General features: G+C 65.4%; 1 pseudogene across 1 annotated transcript; it reads right to left on the minus strand.

Annotated features, from left to right (window-relative positions):
* Nucleotides 1-172: 172 nt before the first annotated feature.
* On the minus strand, nucleotides 173-22,602 carry LOC104580332 (multifunctional procollagen lysine hydroxylase and glycosyltransferase LH3-like; annotated as a pseudogene). The gene is made up of 14 exons (XR_015914219.1): nucleotides 22,566-22,602; nucleotides 21,390-21,502; nucleotides 19,555-19,618; nucleotides 18,500-18,597; nucleotides 17,342-17,415; nucleotides 14,597-14,745; nucleotides 12,736-12,857; nucleotides 11,585-11,689; nucleotides 7,821-7,946; nucleotides 5,777-5,918; nucleotides 3,845-3,957; nucleotides 3,020-3,085; nucleotides 1,259-1,360; nucleotides 173-327 (listed from the first exon to the last, which is right to left on the minus strand). The product of XR_015914219.1 is annotated as a multifunctional procollagen lysine hydroxylase and glycosyltransferase LH3-like (transcript).
* Nucleotides 22,603-22,849: the final 247 nt, after the last annotated feature.

The following is a 22,849-nucleotide window of genomic DNA, read 5'->3' on the forward strand; positions in this document are numbered from 1 at the left end:
ACCCCCTTCCAGCCCTTCTTTCCCACCCATGTGGTCCCGCCCCCAGACACCTAGACCACGCCCCCTCAGCTCCTCCCCTCCCCCGGCCCCGCCCCCTTCCTTGCAGCCCCGCCCCCTTCCCAGTTGCCAGCCCCTTTCCCTCCATGTAACCCCACCCCCTGGCCCCGCCCACCACGCCAGGCCCCGCCCCCTGGCCCCGCCCACCTTGGTGTGGTAGCCCGGGAAGAGCTTCTGGGCCACGGGGGCCACGTGGCGCCGCAGGGCCCGTTGCCAGGTGCCCTCCAGCCCCAATAGCCCCAGGGCCACCGTCTCCCCCGCCGGCGTCCCCTGGGTTGTCACCAGAGTGTCACCAGGGCGGGAAGGGGGCACCCAGGGCCACCTCGTCTAGCCCAGGGCCACCGCCATGGCCACCCTGGGGCCACCACCCCGGGGCCACCACCATGTCCATCTTGAAGCCACCACCACGTCCCTCCTGGGGCCACCACCATGGCCACCACCACTATGTCCACTGTGGTGTCACCACCCTGGGGCCACCACTATGTCCATCTTGAAGCCACCACCACTGTGTCTATCCTGGCATCACTACCCTGGGGCCGCCACCATGTCCCTCCTAGGGCCACCACCATGGCCACCTTGGGGCCACCACCATTATGTCCATCATGGTGTCACCACCCTTGGGCCACCACTATGTCCATCTTGAAGCCACCACCACTATGTCCATCCTGGCATCACTACCCTGGGGCCACCACCATGGCCACCTTGGGGCCACCACCACTATGTCCCATCCTGGCGTCACCACCCTGGGGCCACCACCATGTCCATCTTGAAGCCACCACCACTATGTCCATCTTGAAGCCATCACCACCCTGGGGCCACCACTATGTCCATCTTGAAGCCACCACCACTATGTCCATCCTGGCATCACTACCCTGGGGCCACCACCATGGCCACCTTGGGGCCACCACCACTATGTCCATCGTGGTGTCACCACCCTGGGGCCACCACCATGTCCATCTTGAAGCCACCACTACTATGTCCATCTTGAAGCCACCACCATCATGGTCACCCTGAGATGACCACCACTATGTCCATTCTGGTGCCACCACCATGGCCACCACCATGGCCATCCTGGTGCCACCATCATGCCCAACCCAGGGCCACCACCACATCCACCCCTGGGCCACCATCGGTTCCATCCTGGTTTTTGGAGGGGTGTCCAGGATATTTTGGAGTGGGGGACACCCATGCGTGTCGTCACCTCATTGCCCATGCTCCACTTCCCATAATGCTCCGCTTCGGCCACCAACTCGTCACACAGGTGCTTGGAGAAGAGCGGGAACCAGTAGACGTCTGGGCAGGGCTGGGGACAAGGAGGGGACAACACAGGGCTGGAGAGGACCTCCAAACCCTTGGGGACGCCAACTGTCCCCCCCAGGGTGACACAGACGATGGGACCCGCCTGGGTCCTCAGGGTCCATTCCTGAGTCCCCCCAGAGGTCCCCAAGGGCCATCACTGGATTTGGGGAGGTCCTGACGGTCCCCAAGATCCGTCTTGGAGTACTGGGGGGGTCCAGAATGTCCCCAGAAGGTCCCCAAGATCCATCCTTGGATCTAGGGGGTCCCTTGGGTCCATCCCTGGGTCTTGGAGGTCCCCAGTAGGTCCCTGAGGTCCATCCTTGGATCTGGGGGTGTCCCTTGGTGTCCTCAAGGTCCATCCTTGGATCTGGCAGGTCCCTTGGATCTATCCCTGGGTCTTGGGGGTCCCCAGAAGGTCCCCAAGATCCATCCTTGGATCTGGGGGGTCCCTTGGGTCCATCCCTGGGTCTTGGAGGTCCCCAGTAGGTCCCTGAGGTCCATCCTCAGATTTGGGGGGTCCCTTGTGTCCATCCCTGGGTCTTGGAGGTCCCCAGGAGGTCCCCAAGATCCATCCTTGGATCTGGGGGGTCCCTTGTGTCCATCCCTGGGTCTTGGAGGTCCCCAGGAGGTCCCCAAGATCCATCCTTGGATCTGGGGGGTCCCTTGGGTCCATCCCTGGGTCTTGGAGGTCCCCAGTAGGTCCCTGAGGTCCATCCTCAGATTTGGGGGGTCCCTTGTGTCCATCCTGGGTCTTGGAGGTCCCCAGGAGGTCCCCAAGATCCATCCTTGGATCTGGGGGGTCCCTTGTGTCCATCCCTGGGTCTTGGAGGTCCCCAGTAGGTCCCTGAGGTCCATCCTCAGATCTGGGGGGTCCCTTGGGTCCATCCCTGGGTCTTGGAGGTCCCCAGGAGGTCCCCAAGACCCATCCTTGGATCTGGGAGGTCCCATGGGTCCATCTCTGTGACTGGGGGGTCCCCCAGAAGGTCCCCAGAAGGTCCCCAAGATCCATCCTTGCATCTGGGAGGTCCCTTGGGTCCATCTCTGTGACTGGGGGATCTCCAGAAGGTCCCCAGAAGGTCCCCAAGATCCATCCTTGGATCTGGGGGGTCCCTTGGGTCCATCCCTGGGTCTTGGAGGTCCCCAGTAGGTCCCTGAGGTCCATCCTCAGATTTGGGGGGTCCCTTGTGTCCATCCCTGGGTCTTGGAGGTCCCCAGGAGGTCCCCAAGATCCATCCTTGGATCTGGGGGGTCCCTTGTGTCCATCCCTGGGTCTTGGAGGTCCCCAGTAGGTCCCTGAGGTCCATCCTCAGATCTGGGGGGTCCCTTGGGTCCATCCCTGGGTCTTGGAGGTCCCCAGGAGGTCCCCAAGACCCATCCTTGGATCTGGGAGGTCCCATGGGTCCATCTCTGTGACTGGGGGGTCCCCCAGAAGGTCCCCAGAAGGTCCCCAAGATCCATCCTTGCATCTGGGAGGTCCCTTGGGTCCATCTCTGTGACTGGGGGATCTCCAGAAGGTCCCCAGAAGGTCCCCAAGATCCATTCCAAACTCCAGGGAAGGTCCCCAAGGCCCAAAGGACTTTTGGGGACGTTCCCCCAGGTCTGGGGACATGCCGAGGTCTGGGGGGGGGTTGTCCCCAAGGTGTCACCCTGTCCCCAGGGGTACCTCCTCGTAGAGATCCTCGTCGAAGATGCGGCTGTAGTTCTCATGGAGATACTTGTCCTCCCAGTCCTGGGGACAGATACCGTCACTGGGGACACCGGGACGACTGAGGGGGACACTGGGATGATTGGGGACACCGGGACAACCAGGGGGCACTGGGACAATTCGGGGGGCACTGGGAGTTACTGGGAATTACTGGAGATCCTGGGACCCCCCAGGGGGTTGAGGAGGTGACAGAGGGAGGTGACAGGGGACACTTGGGACACGGGGACTCACCAGGGGTTGGGGAGGTGGCGGGGGGGGGTGACAGGGGACACTTGGGGACACGGGGACTCACCAGGGGGTTGAAGAGGTGGCAGAGGGGGGTGACAGGGGACACTTGGGGACACGGGGACTCACCAGGGTTGGGGAGGTGGCGGGGGGGGGTGACAGGGGACACTTGGGGACACGGGGACTCACCAGGGGGTTGAGGAGGTGGCAGGGGGAGGTGACAGGGGACACTTGGGGACATGGGGACACCCCAGGGGTTGGGGAGGTGGCAGAGGGTGGCGACAGGGGACACTTGGGGACATGGGGACACCCCAGGGGTTGGGGAGGTGGCAGAGGGGGGTGACAGGGGACACTTGGGGATACGGGGACTCACCAGGGGTTGGGGAGGTGGCGAGGGGGGGTGACAGGGGACACTTGGGGACACGGGGACTCACCAGGGGGTTGAGGAGGTGGCAGAGGGGGGTGACAGGGGACACTTGGGGACACGGGGACCCACCAGGGGGTTGGGGAGGTGGCAGAGGGGGTTGACAAGGGACACTTGGGGACACGGGGACTCACCAGGGGGTTGTCCTGCAGCTGCCACAGGTCCGGGTGCAGACGGACACGTTGTACTGGGCCGTGGCCACCAAGTGCCCAAAGTCCTCGCGGTTGGTGACATGCAGGAAAACGCCCTGGGGGGGGGGGACAACAGTGAGGTGGGTTGGGGACACCCTAGGGACATCTTGGTGACACCGGGTGACACTCAGGGCGCTGCAGCAGAAGACCATGTCGGGGTCAGTGTCCCCAAAAGGGGAATGAGGGACCCTTGGGGACACCTCGGGGACACCTTGGGGACCCTTGGGGGCACCTTGATGACACCAGGTGACCCTTGGGGACACCTTGGTGACACCAGGTGACCCTTGGGGACACGTACCCGCTCGCGGATGCTGCGGCAGAAGGCCATGTTGGGGTTGAGGTCCCCAAAAGGGGAGTCAGGGACCCTTGCGGACACCTTGGGGACACCAAGTGACCCTTGGTGACACGGGGTGACCCTTGGGGACACCTTGGTGACACGGGGTGACCCTTGGGGACACCAGGTGACCCTGGGGGACACCTCGGTGACACGTACCCGCTCGCGGGCGCTGCGGCAGAAGGCCATGTCGGGGTCGGGGTCCCCAAGAGGGGGTCAGGGACCCTTGGGGACACTTTGGTGACACCAGGTGACCCTTGGGGACACGTACCCGCTCGCGGGCGCTGCGGCAGAAGGCCATGTTGGGGTCCCCAAAAGGAGGGTCAGGGACCCTTGGGGACACTTTGGGGACACCAGGTGACCCTTGGGGACACCTCGGTGACACGTACCAGCTCGCGGGCGCTGCGGCAGAAGGCCATGTTGAGGTTGAGGTCCCCAAAAGGAGGGTCAGGGACCCTTGGGGACACTTTGGGGACACTTGGGGACACTGAGTGACCCTGGGTGACACCTTGGGGACACCTTGGTGACACGGGGTGACCCTTGGGGACACCAGGTGACACGTACCCACTCACGGGCGCTGTGGCAGAAGGCCATGTCGCGGTCCCCAAGAGCGGGGTCACAGACCCTTGGGGACACCTTGGGGACACTGGGTGACCCTTGGTGACACCAGGTGACCCTGGGTGACACCTTGGGGACACTGGGTGACCCTTGGTGACACGTACCCGCTCGCGGGCGCTGCGGCAGAAGGCCATGTCGGGGTTAAGGTCCCCAAAAGGAGGGTCAGGGACCCTTGGGGACACTTTGGTGACACCGGGTGACCCCTGGTGACACCAGGTGACCCTTGGTGACACGTACCCGCTCGCGGGCGCTGTGGCAGAAGGCCATGTTGGGGTCCCCAAAAGGAGGGTCAGGAACCCTTGGGGACACTTTGGGGACACCAGGTGACCCTTGGGGACACCTCGGTGACACGTACCCGCTCGCGGGCGCTGTGGCAGAAGGCCATGTTGGGGTTAAGGTCCCCAAAAGGAGGGTCAGGGACCCTTGGGGACACTTTGGTGACACTGGGTGACCCTTGGGGACACCAGGTGACCCTTGGGGACACCTTGGTGACACGTACCCGCTCGCGGGCGCTGCGGCAGAAGGCCATGTCGGGGTCCCCAAGAGGGGGGTGAGGGACCCTTGGGGACACTTTGGTGACACCGGGTGACCCTTGGTGACCCCTGGTGACACCAGGTGACCCTTGGGGACACCTCGGTGACACGTACCCGCTCGCGGGCGCTGCGGCAGAAGGCCATGTCGGGGTTAAGGTCCCCAAAAGGAGGGTCAGGGACCCTTGGGGACACTTTGGGGACACTTGGGGACACTGAGTGACCCTTGGTGACACCAGGTGACCCTTGGGGACACGTACCCGCTCGCGGGCGCTGCGGCAGAAGGCCATGTTGGGGTTGAGGTCCCCAAAAGGGGAGTCAGGGACCCTTGGGGACACTTTGGTGACACTGGGTGACCCTTGGTGACACCGGGTGACCCTTGGTGACACGTACCCGCTCGCGGGCGCTGCGGCAGAAGGCCATGTCCGGGTCGGTGTCCTCGAGCGCGAAGAGGCGCCGGGCGCTGAGCTGGCGCCGCAGGGTCCCCCCCTGCACCGCGTAGGCCTGGCTCACGTAGGGCACGTTCCACACGCCCCTGCGGGGAGGCCCCGCCCACCGAGGCGTTAGCCACGCCCCCGAGGCCTTAGCCCCGCCACCGCGGAGTTAGCCCCGCCCACACCCATGGCCACCCTCCCCTAGGGCCAGCCCTGCCAATAACCACCCGCTCTGTCCCCTCAATGGGCTACGCAGGCCCCGCCCCCTGCGGTGTTAGCCACGCCCCCGAGGCGCTAGCCACACCCCCCCGCGGAGTTGGCCCCACCCACCGCGGAGTTAGCCCCGCCTACACCCATGGCCACCCTCCCCCAGGGCCAGCCCTGCCGCTAACCCCCCCTCCATGGGCTACGCAGGCCCCGCCCACCGCGGCGTCAGCCACGCCCCCGAGGCGTTAGTCCCGCCCACTGAGGCGGTAGACACGCCCACACCCATGGCCACCCTCCCCCAGGGCCAGCCCTGCTGCTAACCCCCCCATGGGCTATGCAGGCTCCGCCCACCTATACGCTAGCCCCGCCCACCTATACGCTAGCCCCGCCCACCGCGGAGTTAGCCACGCCTACACCCATGGCCCTAATCCTGCCGCTAATCGCCCCCCCACCCCTCAATGGGCCACGCAGGCCACGCCCACCACGGCGTTAGACACGCCCCCACACACGGCCACGCCCCCCCAGGGCCGCCCCCCAGGACAACGGGACACGCCCCCCCACGGACACGCCCACTCAGCTCTAGCTCCGCCCTCTCTTTGCTCGCCCTCCCCCGGCTTTTCTGACAGATCCCGCCCTCTCTGCTAGCCCCGCCCCCTGTCGAGATGACCCACCCGTACTCTCCAACAGATCCCGCCCACTTTTCACCAGGCCCCGCCCACTCTGCCAGGCCCCTCCCCTACTCATTAGCACCGCCCACTCTCCAGCAAGCCCCGCCCCACCCACACCAGCCCATCTCTTTCTTCATTGGCCTGTGGAGAGCAGCTGGGGGCGGGGCTACCCTGGGGGCGTGGCCTCGGGCATAAAGGGGCGGGGCTTCCAAAGCGCCTGCAGCCCCCAGCAGGACAAAGCGGCAGCCGGGGGCAGGGAGGGGGGCGGGGAAGAGTGAGCTCATTTGGGGGCGTGTCCTAGTCCAAAGGGGGCGTGTCCTCGGATGGGAGGCGTGTCCTCACACAAAGGGGGCGGAGTTTCCACAGCCCCGGCCGATCCCAGGATGGGGAAGCGGCAGCCAGGAGGCAAGGGGTGGGTGGGGGGGAGCGGCTCATTTAGGGGCGTGTCCTTGGCCAAGGGGGCGTGTCCGGGTCGGGGGGTCGTGTCCCAGGTCAGGGGAGGGGCTTCCAAAGCCCCTGTGGCTCCCAGGAGGGGAACGAAGTAGCCCGAGGGGGGGAAGGGGAGGAGCTCATTTGGGGGCGTGCCCTCGCCAAAGGGGGCGGGTCCTCACCAAAGGGGGAGTGTCCCTGGTCGAGGGGCGTGTCCCGGGTCAGGGGAGGTGTCCTAGGTTGGGGGCGGGGCTTCCAAAGCCCCTGCGGCTCCCAAGAGGGGAATGGAGTAGCCTGGGGCAGGGGGGAGGGAAGAGCTCATTTGGGGGCGTGTCCTCGCCAAAGGGGGCGTGCCCCGGTTTGGGGGGCGTGTCCCAGGTTGGGGGCGGGGCTTCCAAAGCCCCTGCGGCTCCCAAGAGGGGAATGGAGTAGCCTGAGGCAGGGGGGAGGGAAGAGCTCATTTGGGGGCGTGTCCTCGCCAAAGGGGGCGTGTCTTCGCCAAAGGGGGCGTGTCCTGTGTCGGGAGGCGTGTCCCAGGTCGGGGGCGGGGCTTCCAAAGCCCCTGCGGCTCCTAGGAGGGGAACGGAGTAGCCCGAGGGGGGGGGGGAAGGGGAGGAGCTCATTTGCGGGCGTGTCCTCGCCAAAGGGGGCGTGTCCCTCGCCAAAGGGGGCGTGTCCGGGCCGGGGGGCGGGGCTCACCTCCGCTTGCCCTGCACGATGTCCACGTAGTCCTCGGAGCGGGCGTAGTAGCCCTCGGGGCTCAGCGCCCCCCAGAAGTTGGACCAGAGCTTGCCGGGCCGCGAGAGCAGCGGGGCCAGGATGGGCCTGCGGGGAGGGAGCGTGGCTAGTGAGGGATGGGGCGTGGCTAGGGAGGGATGGGGAGGGGCTAGTGAGGGATGGGGAGGGGCTAGGGAGGGATGGGGAGGGGCTAGTGAGGGACGGGGAGGGGTTAGGGAGGGGTGGGGAGGGGCTAGTGAGGGATGGGGAGGGGCTAGGGAGGGATGGGGAGGGGCTAGTGAGAGGTGGGGAGGGGCTAGGGAGGGATGGGGAGGGGCTAGGGAGGGAGGGGGAGGGGCTAGGGAGGGACGGGGAGGGGTTAGGGTGGGGTGGGGAGGGGCTAGTGAGGGATGGGGAGGGGCTAGGGAGGGATGGGGAGGGGCTAGTGAGAGGTGGGGAGGGGCTAGGGAGGGATGGGGAGGGGCTAGGGAGGGAGGGGGAGGGGCTAGGGAGGGATGGGGAGGGGCTAGTGAGGGATGGGGAGGGGCTAGTGAGAGGTGGGGAGGGGCTAGTGAGGGATGGGGAGGGGCTAGGGAGGGATGGGGAGGGGCTAGTGAGGGATGGGGAGGGGCTAGGGAGGGATGGGGAGGGGCTAGTGCGGGATGGGGAGGGGCTAGGGAGGGATGGGGAGGGGCTAGTGAGAGGTGGGGAGGGGCTAGGGAGGGATGGGGAGGGGCTAGGGAGGGAGGGGGAGGGGCTAGTGAGGGATGGGGAGGGGCTAGTGAGGGATGGGGAGGGGCTAGGGAGGGATGGGGAGGGGCTATTGAGGGATGGGGAGGGGCTAGTGAGGATGGGGAGGGGCTAGTGAGGGATGGGGAGGGGCTAGGGAGGGATGGGGAGGGGTTAGGGAGGGATGGGGAGGGGCTAGTGAGGGATGGGGAGGGGCTAGTGAGGGATGGGAAGGGGCTAGTGAGGGGTGGGGAGGGGCTAGTGAGGGGTGGGGAGGGGCTAGTGAGGGATGGGGAGGGGCTAGGGAGGGATGGGGAGGGGCTAGGGAGGGATGGGGTGGGGCTAGGGAGGGATGGGGAGGGGCTAGTGAGGGGTGGGGAGGGGCTAGTGAGGGATGGGGAGGGGCTAGGGAGGGATGGGGAGGGGCTAGGGAGGGATGGGGAGGGGCTAGTGAGGGATGGGGAGGGGCTAGTGAGGGATGGGGAGGGGCTAGTGAGGGATGGGGAGGGGCTAGGGAGGGATGGGGTGGGGCTAGGGAGGGATGGGGAGGGGCTAGGGAGGGATGGGGTGGGGCTAGGGAGGGATGGGGAGGGGCTAGTGAGGGATGGGGAGGGGCTAGTGAGGGATGGGGAGGGGCTAGGGAGGGATGGGGAGGGGCTAGTGAGGGATGGGGAGGGGCTAGTGAGGGATGGGGAGGGGCTAGTGAGGGATGGGGAGGGGCTAGGGAGGGATGGGGTGGGGCTAGGGAGGGATGGGGAGGGGCTAGGGAGGGATGGGGTGGGGCTAGTGAGGGATGGGGAGGGGCAAATGATGGGGAGGGGCTAGTGAGGGATGGGAGGGGTTAGGGAGGGATGGGGAGGGGCTAGGGAGCGATGGGGAGGGGCTGGGGTGGGGTGGGGAGGGGCTAGGGAGGGATGGGGAGGGGCTAGTGAGGATGGGGAGGGGCTAGGGAGGGATGGGGAGGGGCTAGTGAGGATGGGGAGGGGCTAGGGAGGGATGGGGAGGGGCTAGGGAGGGATGGGGAGGGGCTAGTGAGGGATGGGGAGGGGCTAGGGAGGGATGGGGAGGGGCTAGTGAGGATGGGGAGGGGCTAGGGAGGGGTGGGGAGGGGCTAGGGAGGGATGGGGAGGGGCTAGGGAGGGATGGGGAGGGGCTAGTGAGGGATGGGGAGGGGCTAGGGAGGGATGGGGAGGGGCTAGGGAGGGATGGGGTGGGGCTAGGGAGGGATGGGGAGGGGCTAGGGAGGGATGGGGTGGGGCTAGTGAGGGATGGGGAGGGGCAAATGATGGGGAGGGGCTAGTGAGGGATGGGAGGGGTTAGGGAGGGATGGGGAGGGGCTAGGGAGGGATGGGGAGGGGCTAGTGAGGGATGGGGAGGGGTTAGGGAGGGATGGGGAGGGGCTAGTGAGGATGGGGAGGGGCTAGTGAGGATGGGGAGGGGCTAGGGAGGGATGGGGAGGGGTTAGGGAGGGATGGGGAGGGGCTAGTGAGGGATGGGGAGGGCTAGTCAAGTTTAGTGAGTGGCTAATGATGGTTAGTGACTGGTTAGTGATGGTTAGTGAGTGGCTACTGATGGTTAGCGGGTAGTTAGTGAGTGGCTAGTGACGGTTACTGGTTGGCTAATGAAGGGTCCTGGGTGGGGTCCCGGAGGGGGAATCGGGGGGGATTTTTGGATGGGGGGGAGTCCTGGGGGGGGTCTTGGGGACGGGGGTGTCACAGGGGTGTCCCGGGGGTGTCACGCGGGTGTCCCAGGGGTGTCCCAGGGTGTCCCGGGGTGTCCTGGGGGGGTCCCAGGGTGTCCCAGGGGTGTCCCAGGGTGTCACACGGGTGTCCCAGGGGTGTCCAAGGGGTGTCATGGGGGTGTCCTGGGGGTGTCATGGGGGTGTCCAAGGGTGTCTTAGGGACAGGGGTGTCACAGGGGTGTCACACAGGTGTCCCAGGGGTGTCCCAGGGGTGTCCCAGGGGGTCCCGGGGTGTCCCGGGGTGTCATGGGGGTGTCACAGGGGTGTCTTGGGGACGGGGGTGTCACATGGGTGTCCTGAGGGTGTCCTGGGAGTGTCCCGGGGTGTCACACGGGTGTCACAGGGGTGTCCCGGGGGTGTCACACGGGTGTCCCATGGGTGTCTTGGGGACGGGGGGTGTCACACGGGTGTCCCAGGGGTGTCACACGGGTGTCACACGGGTGTCCCGGGGTGTCACACGGGTGTCACGGAGGTGTCCCGGGGGTGTCACGGGGGTGTCCCGGGGTGTCACACGGGTGTCCAAGGGGTGTCATGGGGGTGTCCTGGGGGTGTCATGGGGGTGTCCAAGGGTGTCTTAGGGACGAGGGTGTCACACAGGTGTCCCAGGGGTGTCCCAGGGGTGTCCCAGGGGGTCCCGGGGTGTCACGGGGGTGTCACAGGGGTGTCCCGGGGGTGTCACATGGGTGTCCTGAGGGTGTCCTGGGAGTGTCCCAGGGTGTCACACGGGTGTCACAGGGGTGTCCCGGGGGTGTCACACGGGTGTCCCATGGGTGTCTTGGGGACGGGGGTGTCACACGGGTGTCCCAGAGGTGTCACACGGGTGTCCCAGGGTGTCACATGGGTGTCCCGGGGGTGTCACACAGGTGTCCCACGGGTGTCTTGGGGACGGGGGTGTCACACGGGTGTCCCAGAGGTGTCACACGGGTGTCCCAGGGTGTCACATGGGTGTCCCGGGGGTGTCACACGGGTGTCCCACGGGTGTCTTGGGGACGGGGGTGTCACACGGGTGTCCCAGGGGTGTCACACGGGTGTCCCAGGGGTGTCCCGGGGTGTCACATGGGTGTCCCATGGGTGTCTTGGGGACGGGGGTGTCACACGGGTGTCCCAGGGGTGTCCCAGGGGTGTCACACGGGTGTCCCATGGGTGTCTTGGGGACGGGGGTGTCACACGGGTGTCCCAGGGGTGTCACACGGGTGTCACACGGGTGTCCCGGGGTGTCCCGGGGTGTCACACGGGTGTCCCGGGGGTGTCCCGGGGGGTCCCCGTCCCCCCTCACCGGTTCTGCCGCAGCAGCGCCCGCAGGGTCCCCGGGTGCCGCAGGGACACGTCCCCGTCCAGGGACACGTAGAGCTGGCAGCGCGGGTCCCGGCGACACACGTCCCTGCGGGACACGGCCGGTGTCACCCGGGTCCCTCCGTGTCCCCCATGTCCCTCCATGTCCCCCATGTCCCTCCGTGTCCCCCACGTCCCTCCGTGTCCTCCCCAGGTCACAACGTCCCTCCACGTCTGCCTCCATCCCCCCCATGTCCTCCCATTTCCCTGTGTCCCCATGTCCCTCCATATCCCACATGTCCCCCATGTCCCCATGTCCCCATGCACATGGCCATGTCCCTGTGTCCCCATACCCCCTCCATGTTCCCATATCCCCCCATGTCCCCCCGTGTCCCTCCCATGTCCCCACGCACATGGCCATGTCCCCATGTCCCCATGTCCCCATATCCCCCCATGTCCCCATGTCCCCACGTCCCCATGTCCCCACGTCCCCATGTCCCCATATCCCCCCATGTCCCCATGTCCCCACGCACACGGCCATGTCCCCATGTCCCCCATATCCCCCCATGTCCCCCATATCCCCCCATGTCCCCACGTCCCCATGCCCCCCCATGTCCCCATGTCCCCACGCACATGGCCATGTCCCTGTGTCCCCATATCCCCCCATGTCCCCATATCCCCCCATGTCCCCATGTCCCCATGTCCCCCCATGTCCCCACATCCCCATGTCCCCATATCCCCCCATGTCCCCACGTCCCCATGTCCCCACGCACACGGCCATGTCCCCACGTCCCCATGTCCCCCATATCCCCCATATCCCCCCATGTCCCCCCATGTCCCCACGTCCCCATATCCCCCCATATCCCCCCACGTCCCCATGTCCCCACGCACATGGCCATGTCCCCATGTCCCCCCATATCCCCCCATGTCCCCATGTCCCCACGTCCCCATATCCCCCCATATCCCCCCATGTCCCCCCATATCCCCCCATGTCCCCCCATGCCCCCCCATGTCCCCATATCCCCCCACGTCCCCATGTCCCCACGCACATGGCCATGTCCCCATGTCTCCCATGTCCCCCATATCCCCCCATGTCCCCACGCACATGGCCATATCCCCCCATATCCCCCCATATCCCCCCATGTCCCCACGCACATGGCCATGTCCCGCGCCTCCCCCGGCCCCAGCGCCTCCTCGGGCCCCACGAGCTGCAGCGTCGCGAAGGCCTCGCGCAGCCGGGGCCAGGCGGCCGCCACGTGGGGCTCGTGACACACCTCCTGGGGGTCAAGGGTCAGGGGTCAAGGGGTCATGGGGTCAAGGGGTCATGGGGTCAAGGGGTCATGGGGTCAGGGGTCAGCCCCCCTCCCCGCCTTGGGGTCCCCCCACTCTTTGGGGGGGGTCAAGGGACATCCCCCCCTCCCCCCCAATGGATGGGCTGGGGGGTCGAGGGGACACGTGGGACCTCCTGGGGGTCAAGGGTCAGGGGGTCATGGGGTCATGAGGTCAAGGGGCAGCCCCCCTCCCCCCCTGCTTGGGGTCCCCCCACTCTTTGGGGGGGGTCAAGTGACATCCCCCCCCCCCAGTGGATGGGCTGGGGGGTCAAGGGGACATGTGGGACCTCCTGGGGGTCAAGGGTCACGGGGTCATGGGGTCAAGGGACATCCCCCCCCCCACAATGGATGGGCTGGGGCGTCAAGGGGACACGTGGGACCTCCTGCGGGGTCAGGGGTCAAGGGTCAGGGGGTGAGGGGGTCATGGGGTCAAGGGACATCCCCCCCTCCCCCCCAGTGGATGGGCTGGGGGGTCAAGGGGACACGTGGGACCTCCTGGGGGTCAAGGGTCAGGGGGTCATGGGGTCAAGGGGTCAAGGGACATCCCCCCCCCCAATGGATGGGCTGGGGGGTCAAGGGGACACGTGGGACCTCCTGGGGGTCAAGGGTCACCCGGGGGCCCCGGTTGGGGTCAAGGGGGCACCTGGGGGTCACGGGTCACGGGTTGGGGCGGGGGGAGGAGGGGTCAAAGGGGCATCAGGGGTGTCCCAGGCAGGGGTCAAAGGTCAGAGGACACTCCCCCTTCCCGGGGGGGAAGGGTCAGGGGTTAGGGGTCAAGGGTCGGGGTCAGAGGTCAGGGGTCGGGTCAGGGATCAGGGTCAAAGGTCTGGGTCAGGGCCTAGGATCAGGGGGTCAGGGTCAGCTTCGGGGTCAGAGGTTGGAGGTCAGGGGTCAGAGTTGGGTCAGAGATGAAGGTCGGGGTCAAGGTCAGGGGTCAGAGATCAGAGATTGGGGGTCAGGGATCCAGCTCGGGGTCAGGGGTCGCAGGTCGCTTCAGAGATCGGGGTCAAGGTCAGGGGTTGAGGGGTCAGAGGTCAAGGTCAGGGGTTGGGGGGGTCAGGCATCAGGGTCAAGGTCAGCTATTGGGGTCAGGGTCAAGGTCAGCGGTCAGGGGCCAATGTCAGGGGTTGAGGTCAGAGGTCAAGGGTCACTGGTCAGAGGTCAGGGGTTGACGCCAGAGGTCAAGGTCACGGGTTGAGGGTCAGAGCTCAAGGCTTAGGGGGGGTCAGGGATCAGGGTCAAAGTCAGAGGTTGGGGTCAGGCACCAGGTCAGGGGGTCAAGGTCAGAGACCAAGGTCAAGGGTTTAGGTCAGGGGCCGAGGTCAGGGATCAAGGACAGGGGTCGAGGTCAGGAATCAAGGTCAGGATCAGGTCAGGGGGCGGGGTCAGAGGTCGGGGTCAGGGGTTGAGGTCAGGGGGCAGGGTCAGGAGTCGAGGTCAGGGGCGGGGTCAGGGGTTAGGGGTCGAGGTCGGGGTGAGGTCAGGGGGCGGGGTCGAGGTCGGGGTGAGGTCAGGGGGTGGGGGTCAGAGGTCGGGGGCGGGGTCAGGGGCAGGGTCAGGAGTCGAGGTCAGGGGGCGGGGTCAGGGTCGAGGTCGGGGGCGGGTTCAGGGGTCAAGGTCAGAGGTCGGGGCGGGGTCAGAGGTCAGGGGGCGGGGTCAGGGGTCAGGGGGCGGGGCCGGCTCACGGCGTTGTGCAGGAAGAGCCCCATCCGCTCCCCGGGGATAGTCCAGGGCCAGGAGGCGCTCGAGGAACTGGGGCAGGAAGGGGGTCGGCTGCTCCACGAACACCCCCAGGAGCAGCCGCGGCAGCTGCGGGGACAGCGAGGGGACGTCACGGGGGGCCCGGAACGGCGGGGGACATCCCGGGACATCCTGGGCCCCTTGGGACATCCCGGGACATCATGGGACATCCTGGAGCATCATGGGACACCCTGGAACCTCGTGGGACATCCGGGACATCAAGGGACACCCAGAACCCCGTGGGACACGGGAGCCTATGGAGCAGCACCCATAGGACACTGTGGGGCACCCCATAGACACCCAAACACCCCTGAGCATCACCCATGGGACCCCCACACCACATCCAGCACCCACTGCCCACCATGGGGCACCCATGGGACCCCCAGAAACCACCCCCAACCCAACCACAACCCAACGGATCAACTCAACAGCCTACGGAGCAGCACCCATAGGATGTCGTGGGGCGCCCCATAGACCCCTGAGCATCACCCATGGGACCCCCACCCACATCCAGCACCCACTGCCACCCTGGACACCCTGGGCCACCCATGGGACCCCCGGAAACCACCCCCAACCCAACCACCACCCAACGGACCAACCCAAGACCCTACGGAGCAGCACCCACAGGACGCCATGGGGCGCCCCACAGACCCCTGAGCATCACCCATGGGACCCCCCCAACCACATCCAGCACCCACTGCCACCCTGGACACCCTGGGGCACCCATGGGACCCCCAGAAACCACCCCCAACCAACCACCACCCAATGGATCAACCCAAGACCCTACGGAGCAGCACCCATAGGACGCCGTGGGGCACCCCATAGATACCCAAACACCCCTGAGCATCACCCATGGGACCCCCACCCACATCCTGCACCCACTGCCACCCTGGACACCCTGGGGCACCCATGGGACCCCCAGAAACCACCAACAACCCAACCATGACCCAACGGATCAACCCAAGACCCTACGGAGCAGCACCCACAGGACGCCGTGGGGCGCCCCATAGACCCCAAACACCCCTGAGCATCTCCCATGGGACCCCCACCCACATCCAGCACCCACTGCCACCCTGGGGCACCCATGGGACCCCCAGAAACCACCAACAACCCAACCACCACCCAACAGATCAACCCAAGACCCTACGGAGCAGCACCCATAGGACGCTGTGGGGCGCCCCATAGACCCCCAAACACCCCTAGGTATCACCCATGGGACCCCCCAACCACATCCAGCACCCACTGCCACCCTGGACACCCTGGGGCACCCATGGGACCCCCAGAAACCACCCCCAACCCAACCACCACCCAACGGATCAACCCAAGACCCTACGGAGCAGCACCCATAGGACGCCGTGGGGCACCCCATAGATACCCAAACACCCCTGAGCATCACCCATGGGACCCCCACCCACATCCTGCACCCACTGCCACCCTGGACACCCTGGGGCACCCATGGGACCCCCAGAAACCACCAACAACCCAACCATGACCCAACGGATCAACCAAGACCCTACGGAGCAGCACCCACAGGACGCCGTGGGGCGCCCCCATAGACCCCCAAACACCCCTGAGCATCTCCCATGGGACCCCCACCCACATCCAGCACCCACTGCCACCCTGGGGCACCCATGGGACCCCCAGAAACCACCAACAACCCAACCACCACCCAACAGATCAACCCAAGACCCTACGGAGCAAGCACCCATAGGATGCTGTGGGGCGCCCCATAGACCCCCAAACACCCCTAGGTATCACCCATGGGACCCCCCAACCACATCCAGCACCCACTGCCACCCTGGACACCCTGGGGCACCCATGGGACCCCCAGAAACCACCCCCAACCCAACCACCACCCAACGGATCAACCCAAGACCCTACGGAGCAGCACCCATAGGACGCTGTGGGGTGCCCCATAGACCCCTGAGTATCACCCATGGGACCCCCCAACCACATCCTGCACCCACTGCCACCATGGGGCACCCACGGGACCCCCAGAAACCACCCCCAACCCAACCACCACCCAACGGATCAACCCAAGACCCTACGGAGCAGCACCCATAGGACGCTGTGGGGCGCCCCATAGACACCCAAACACCCCTAGGTATCACCCATGGGACCCCCCCAACCACATCCAGCACCCACTACCACCCTGGGGCACCCATGGGACCCCCAGAAACCACCCCCAACCCAACCACAACCCAACGGATCAACCCAAGACCCTACGGAGCAGCACCCACAGGACGCCATGGGGCACCCCATAGACCCCTGAGCATCACCCATGGGACCCCTCACCCACATCCAGCACCCACTGCCACCCTGGACACCCCTGGGGCACCCATGGGACCCCCCAGAAACCACCCCCAACCCAACCACTGACCCAATGGATCAACTCAACAGCCTACGGAGCAGCACCCATAGGACGTCGTGGGGCGCCCCATAGACCCCCAAACACCCCTAGGTATCACCCATGGGACCCCCCAACCACATCCAGCACCCACTGCCACCATGGGGCACCCATGGGACCCCCAGAAACCACCCCAACCCAACCACAACCCAACGGATCAACCCAAGACCCTACGGAACAGCACCCACAGGACGCCGTGGGGCGCCCCATGGCGTGCCACCCCCCCGGGCACCCCAGGGTGCCCCCAGCCCTACCGGGAGCCCCTCGAGGGGCAGCAGGTCGCGGGTCGCAGTCCCCACAGCCGCCCTCGTAGGTCCAGCCGGCCGGGATGTAGTTGCCCAAATAGTTGAGATGGAGCTGGGGGAACATGGGGGGTGTTTGGGGACATGGGTGCCCCCCACCCATGACCCACGGGTGCCCAGACCCCCACCCAGGCCCCCCCATGTCCCCCTTGGGACCCTCTGCACCTGCTGGTCCCCCTGGGTTGTCCCCACATGGGGGCCGATTCGCAGTTGTGGATCACCATGGGGAGAGTGACGGCGGGTGCTGGGGGGGTCCCATGGGTGCTGGGGGTTCCATGGATCCTGGGGGGGGGGGGGTTCCATGGGAGCTGGGGGGTCCTGGGGGGCTCTGGGAGTCCCATGGGTGCTGGGGGATGTCCCATGGGTGCAGGGGGGGTCCCATGGATCCTGGGGGGGTTCCATGGGTGCAGAGGGGTGAGGGGGATCCCCAAGGTCCTGGGGGGGGACCCATAGATGCTGTGGGGGTCCCATGGGTGCAGAGAGGTGGGGGTGGGGGGGATCCAAGGTCCTGGGGGGGGTCCCATGGGTGCTCGGGGTTCCATGGATCCTGGGGGGGGTTCCATGGGAGCTGCTGGGGGGGGTTCCATGGGAGCTGGGGGTCCTGGGGGGGTTCCGGGGGGTCCCATGGGTGCTGGGGGGTCCCATGGGTGTCCCATGGGTGCAGGGGGTCCCAGGGGGGTTCTGGGGGTCCCACGGGTACCTTGGTGGGCCCGTTGCCATGCAGCACCACGGGCAGGGTGTGGGGGGGTCCCATGGGTGCAGGGGGCTCCCATGGGTGCTGGGGGTCCCGGGGGGATTCCGGGGGGTCCCATGGGTGCAGGGGGGTCCCATGGGTGCAGGGAGTCCCGGGGGGGTTCTGAGGGGTTCCCATGGGTGCAGGGGGATCCCATGGGTCCCAGGGGGTCCCATGGGTGCAGGGAGTCCCGGGGGGGTTCTGAGGGGTTCCCATGGGTGCAGGGGGATCCCATGGGTCCCAGGGGGTCCCATGGGTGCAGGGAGTCCCGGGGGGGTTCTGAGGGGTTCCCATGGGTGCAGGGGGGTCCCACGGGTTCTGAGGGGATCCCATGGGTGCAGGGGGGTCCCATGGGTGCTGGGGGTCCCGGGGGGGTTCTGGGGGGTCCCATGGGTGCAGGGGGTACCTTGGTGGGCCCGTTGCCGTGCAGCACCACGGGCAGGGTGTCGTAGGCCACGTTTCGGGCCCGCACGCGGCCCGGCTCGAACTTCAGCACCACCTCGTCTTGGGGGGGGGGGGGGTGACACGAGTGTCCCCAACGCGTCCCCTCCCCCTCCACAACAGGGCCACCCCCCTCAATGTCCCCTCTGCTGTCCCCACCCCCCCAATGTTCTTCCCCCAGCACCCAGATGCCACCAGGTCCCCAATGTCCCCCCCCCACATGTCCCCTCTATGTCCCCCAATGTCCCCTCCTCTGTCACCACCTGATTCTGGGGTCCCCTCCCAATGCCCTGCCCAGCACGGAGACCCCCCCTCCCCATGTGCCCCAATGTCCCCTCCTCTGTCACCACCCCCCTCCCGATTCTGGGTCCCCCCCCATGTCCCCTCCCAGCACTAAGACCCCCCCCTCATGTCCCCTCAATGTCCCCCAATGCCCCCCCCCCATTTCAAGGTGTCCCCTAATGTCCCCCTCCCATGATGTCACCATGTCCCCCAATGTCCCCCCCAACTTGGGGACCCCCAATGTCCCCCTCAATTCAGGGACCCCCAATGTCCCCCCCCAACTTGGAGACCCCCAATGTCCCTCCCCCACCTTGGGGACCCCCAATGTCCCCCCCAACTTGAGGACCCCCAATGTCCCCTCCACCTTGGGGATCCCCAATGTCCCTCCCAACTTGGGGACCCTCAATGTCCCCCCCAAATTGAGGACCCCCAATGTCCCCCCCAACTTGAGGACCCCCAATGTCCCCCTCAACTTGGGGACCCTCAATGTCCCCCCCGACCTTGGGGACCCCCAATGTCTCCCCCCAACTTGGGGATCCCCAATGTCCCTCCCTCACCTTGGGGATCCCCAATGTCCCCCCCAACTTGGGGACCCCCAATGTCCCCCTCAACTCGGGGATCCCCAATGTCCCCCCCAAATTGGGGACCCCCAATGTCCCCCCCAACTTGGGGACCCCCAATGTCCCCCTCAACTCGGGGACCCCCAATGTCCCCCCCAAATTGGGGACCCCCCCTCACCGATGGCCCCGTTGAGGTTCTGGAAGATCTGGGAGCCGTGATCCAGGGCCAGGCCCAGCTCCGCCTGGGGGGGGTCAGGAATATTTGAGGGGGGGTCTCCAGGGTGCCCCCCAATGAGTCAGCAGGATTTGGGTGCTCCCCATAGCATTGGGTGACACTCAACATGGTGGGTGACGCTCAACGCGTTGGGTGACAGCACATTGGGCAACATTCAACATGTTGGGTGACACTCAACACATTGGGTGATGCTCAACACTTTGGGTGACACTCAACACATTGGGTGACACTCAACGCATTGGGTGATGCTCAACACGATGAGTGACGCTCAACGCTTTGAGTGACACTCAACACGTTGGGTGACAGTCTAGACGTTGACGGACGCTCAACGCGTTGGGTGACAGCACATGGAAAAACACTCAACATGTTGGGTGACGCTCAACGCATTGGGTGACGCTCAACGCTTTGGGTGACGCCCAATGCATTGGGTGACGCTCAACACGTTGGTTGGCGCTCAACGCATTGGGTGATGCTGAACACCATGAGTGATGCTCAACGCTTTGGGTGACAACACATTGGGTGACGCTCAACACGTTGGGTGACGGTCTAGACGTTGGGTGACGCCCAGTGCGTTGGGTGACAACGCATGGGGTGACACTCAACACGTTGGGTGACGCTCAACGCATTGGGTGACACTCAACGCGATGAGTGACACTCAACGCATTGGGTGACGCTCAACGCTTTGGGTGACGCTCAACGTTTTGGGTGACACTCAACACGTTGGGTGACAGTCTACACGTTGGGTGACGCCCAGTGCGTTGGGTGACAACACATGGGGCGACATTCAACATGTTAGGTGACACTCAACACATTGGGTGACACTCAACACGTTGGGTGACGCCCAGTGCGTTGGGTGACAGCACATGGGGTGACACTCAACACGTTGGGTGACACTCAACGCATTGGGTGATGCTCAACACGTTGGTTGGCGCTCAACGCATTGGGTGATGCTGAACACCATGAGTGATGCTCAACACTTTGGGTGACAACACATTGGGTGACGCTCAACACGTTGGGTGACGGTCTAGACGTTGGGTGACGCCCAGTGCGTTGGGTGACAGCACATGGGGTGACACTCAACACGTTGGGTGACAACAGGTTGGGCAACGCTCAATACATTGGGTGACATCCTGAGTGACGTTCAGTGTGTTCGGTGACACTCAACACAATGAGCGACGCTCAATGGATTGGGTGACACCCAACGCTTTGGGTGACGCTCAACACATTGGGTGACGCTCAACACATTGGGTAACAACGCATGGAGCAACACTCAATGCATTGGGTGACACTCAATGCGCTCGGTAACACTCAACGCGTTGGGCGACTCTCAACATGATAAGTAACGCTGAACACATTAGGTGACACTTAACACACTGAGTGACAACGCATCAGGTGACGCTCACCGCATTGGGTGATGCTCAACATGTTAGATAACTCTCAACACATTGGGTGACAACGCATTGGACGACACTCAACATGTTGGGCGACACTCAATGCGTTGGGTGACCCTCAACACATTGGGTGACCCTCAAAACACGGAGGGACACTCAACACGTTGGGCGACCCTCAACATATGGGGTGACGCTCAACATGTTGGGTGACGCTCAACACATTGGGTGACGCTCAACACGTTGGGTGACGCTCAACACGTTGGGTGACGCTCAACGCATTGGGTGACCCAAACAAGGGAACAACAAGGGGTTTTTCTGCTTGGGGGAGCCCCGAGTGACTTGGGGGGCGCCCGGGGCTGCCGGGGGTCCCTGGAGTCCCCCTCTCACCCGCAGCCGGGGGTCCAGGTAGAGGCGGGTGTAGAAGAGCTGGTCGTCGTCGTCGTCCCGGTACTTCCAGCGCTCCACGAGCCGGGCGATGGCGGGGGCGAAGCCCACGAAGCCTGTGGGGAACGGGGGGTCAGGGCACCCAAAAGGGGGGCACTCACCCGGGGGGCACCCCCAGACCCATAGACCCAACGCAGAGGCACCTCCAGACCCACAGACCCAACCCAGGGGCACCTCCAGACCCATAGACCCAACCTAGGAGCACCCCTAGATCTATAGACCCAACCCAAGGGCACCTCCAGACCCACAGACCCAACCTAGGAGCATCCCTAGACCCATAGACCCAACCCAGGGGCACCTCCAGACCCATAGATCCAACCTTGGGGCACCCCCAGACCCATAGACCCAACCTAGGAGCACCCCCAGACCCATAGACCCAACCCAGGGGTACCCCTAGACCCATAGACCCAACCCAAGGGCACCTCCAGACCCATAGACCCAACCCAAGGGCATCTCCAGACCCACAGACCCAACCCAGAGGCACCTCCAGACCCATAGACCCAACCCAGAGGCACCTCCAGACCCATAGATCCAACCTTGGGGCACCCCCAGACCCACAGACCCAACCTAGGAGCACCCCCAGACCCATAGACCCAACCCAGGGGTACCCCTAGACCCATAGACCCAACCCAAGGGCACCTCCAGACCCATAGACCCAACCCAAGGGCATCTCCAGACCCACAGACCCAACCCAGAGGCACCTCCAGACCCATAGACCCAACCCAGAGGCACCTCCAGACCCATAGATCCAACCTTGGGGCACCCCCAGACCCATAGACCCAACCTAGGAGCACCCCCAGACTCATAGACCCAACCCAGGGGTACCCCTAGACCCATAGACCCAACCTAGGGGCACCCGCAAACCCATAGACTCACCTTGGGGTACCCCAAAACCAACATCTCCCACTCAAGATCACCCCAAAACCACGTTCTCCAACCTCAGAGCACCCCAAAACCCAACGTTTCCCTCAATGAACCGCCCTCAATCTCCACCCCGTGGGCGGTGGCACCCATGGGTGCCCCCGGACGCACCCCAGAGTTGAGGTAGCCCAGGAGCACCCCAAAACCAGGTTCTCCAACCTTGGAGCACCCCAAAACCCAACGCTGCCCTCAACGAACCACCCTCGAGCACCAACTCGTAGGCGGTGGCACCCATGGGTGCCCCCGGACGCACCCCCGGAGTTGAGGTAGCCCAGGAGCACCCAAAACTCAGGTTCTTTGACCTTGGAGCACCCAAAACCCAATGTTTCCCTCAACGAACCACCATGAACCTCCACCCCATGGGCGGTGGCACCCATGGGTGCCCTTCCAGATGCTCTCCCAGAGTTGAAGCAGCCCAGGAGCACCCAAAAAACAGGTTCTTCGACCTTGGAGCACCTCAAAACCCAACGTTTCCCTCAACG

This window comes from Tinamus guttatus, unplaced genomic scaffold (assembly GCF_059628265.1).
Source record: "Tinamus guttatus ecotype Peru unplaced genomic scaffold, ASM5962826v1 Tinamus_guttatus_pri_ptg000991l, whole genome shotgun sequence".
Classification (NCBI taxonomy): Eukaryota; Metazoa; Chordata; class Aves; order Tinamiformes; family Tinamidae; genus Tinamus; species Tinamus guttatus.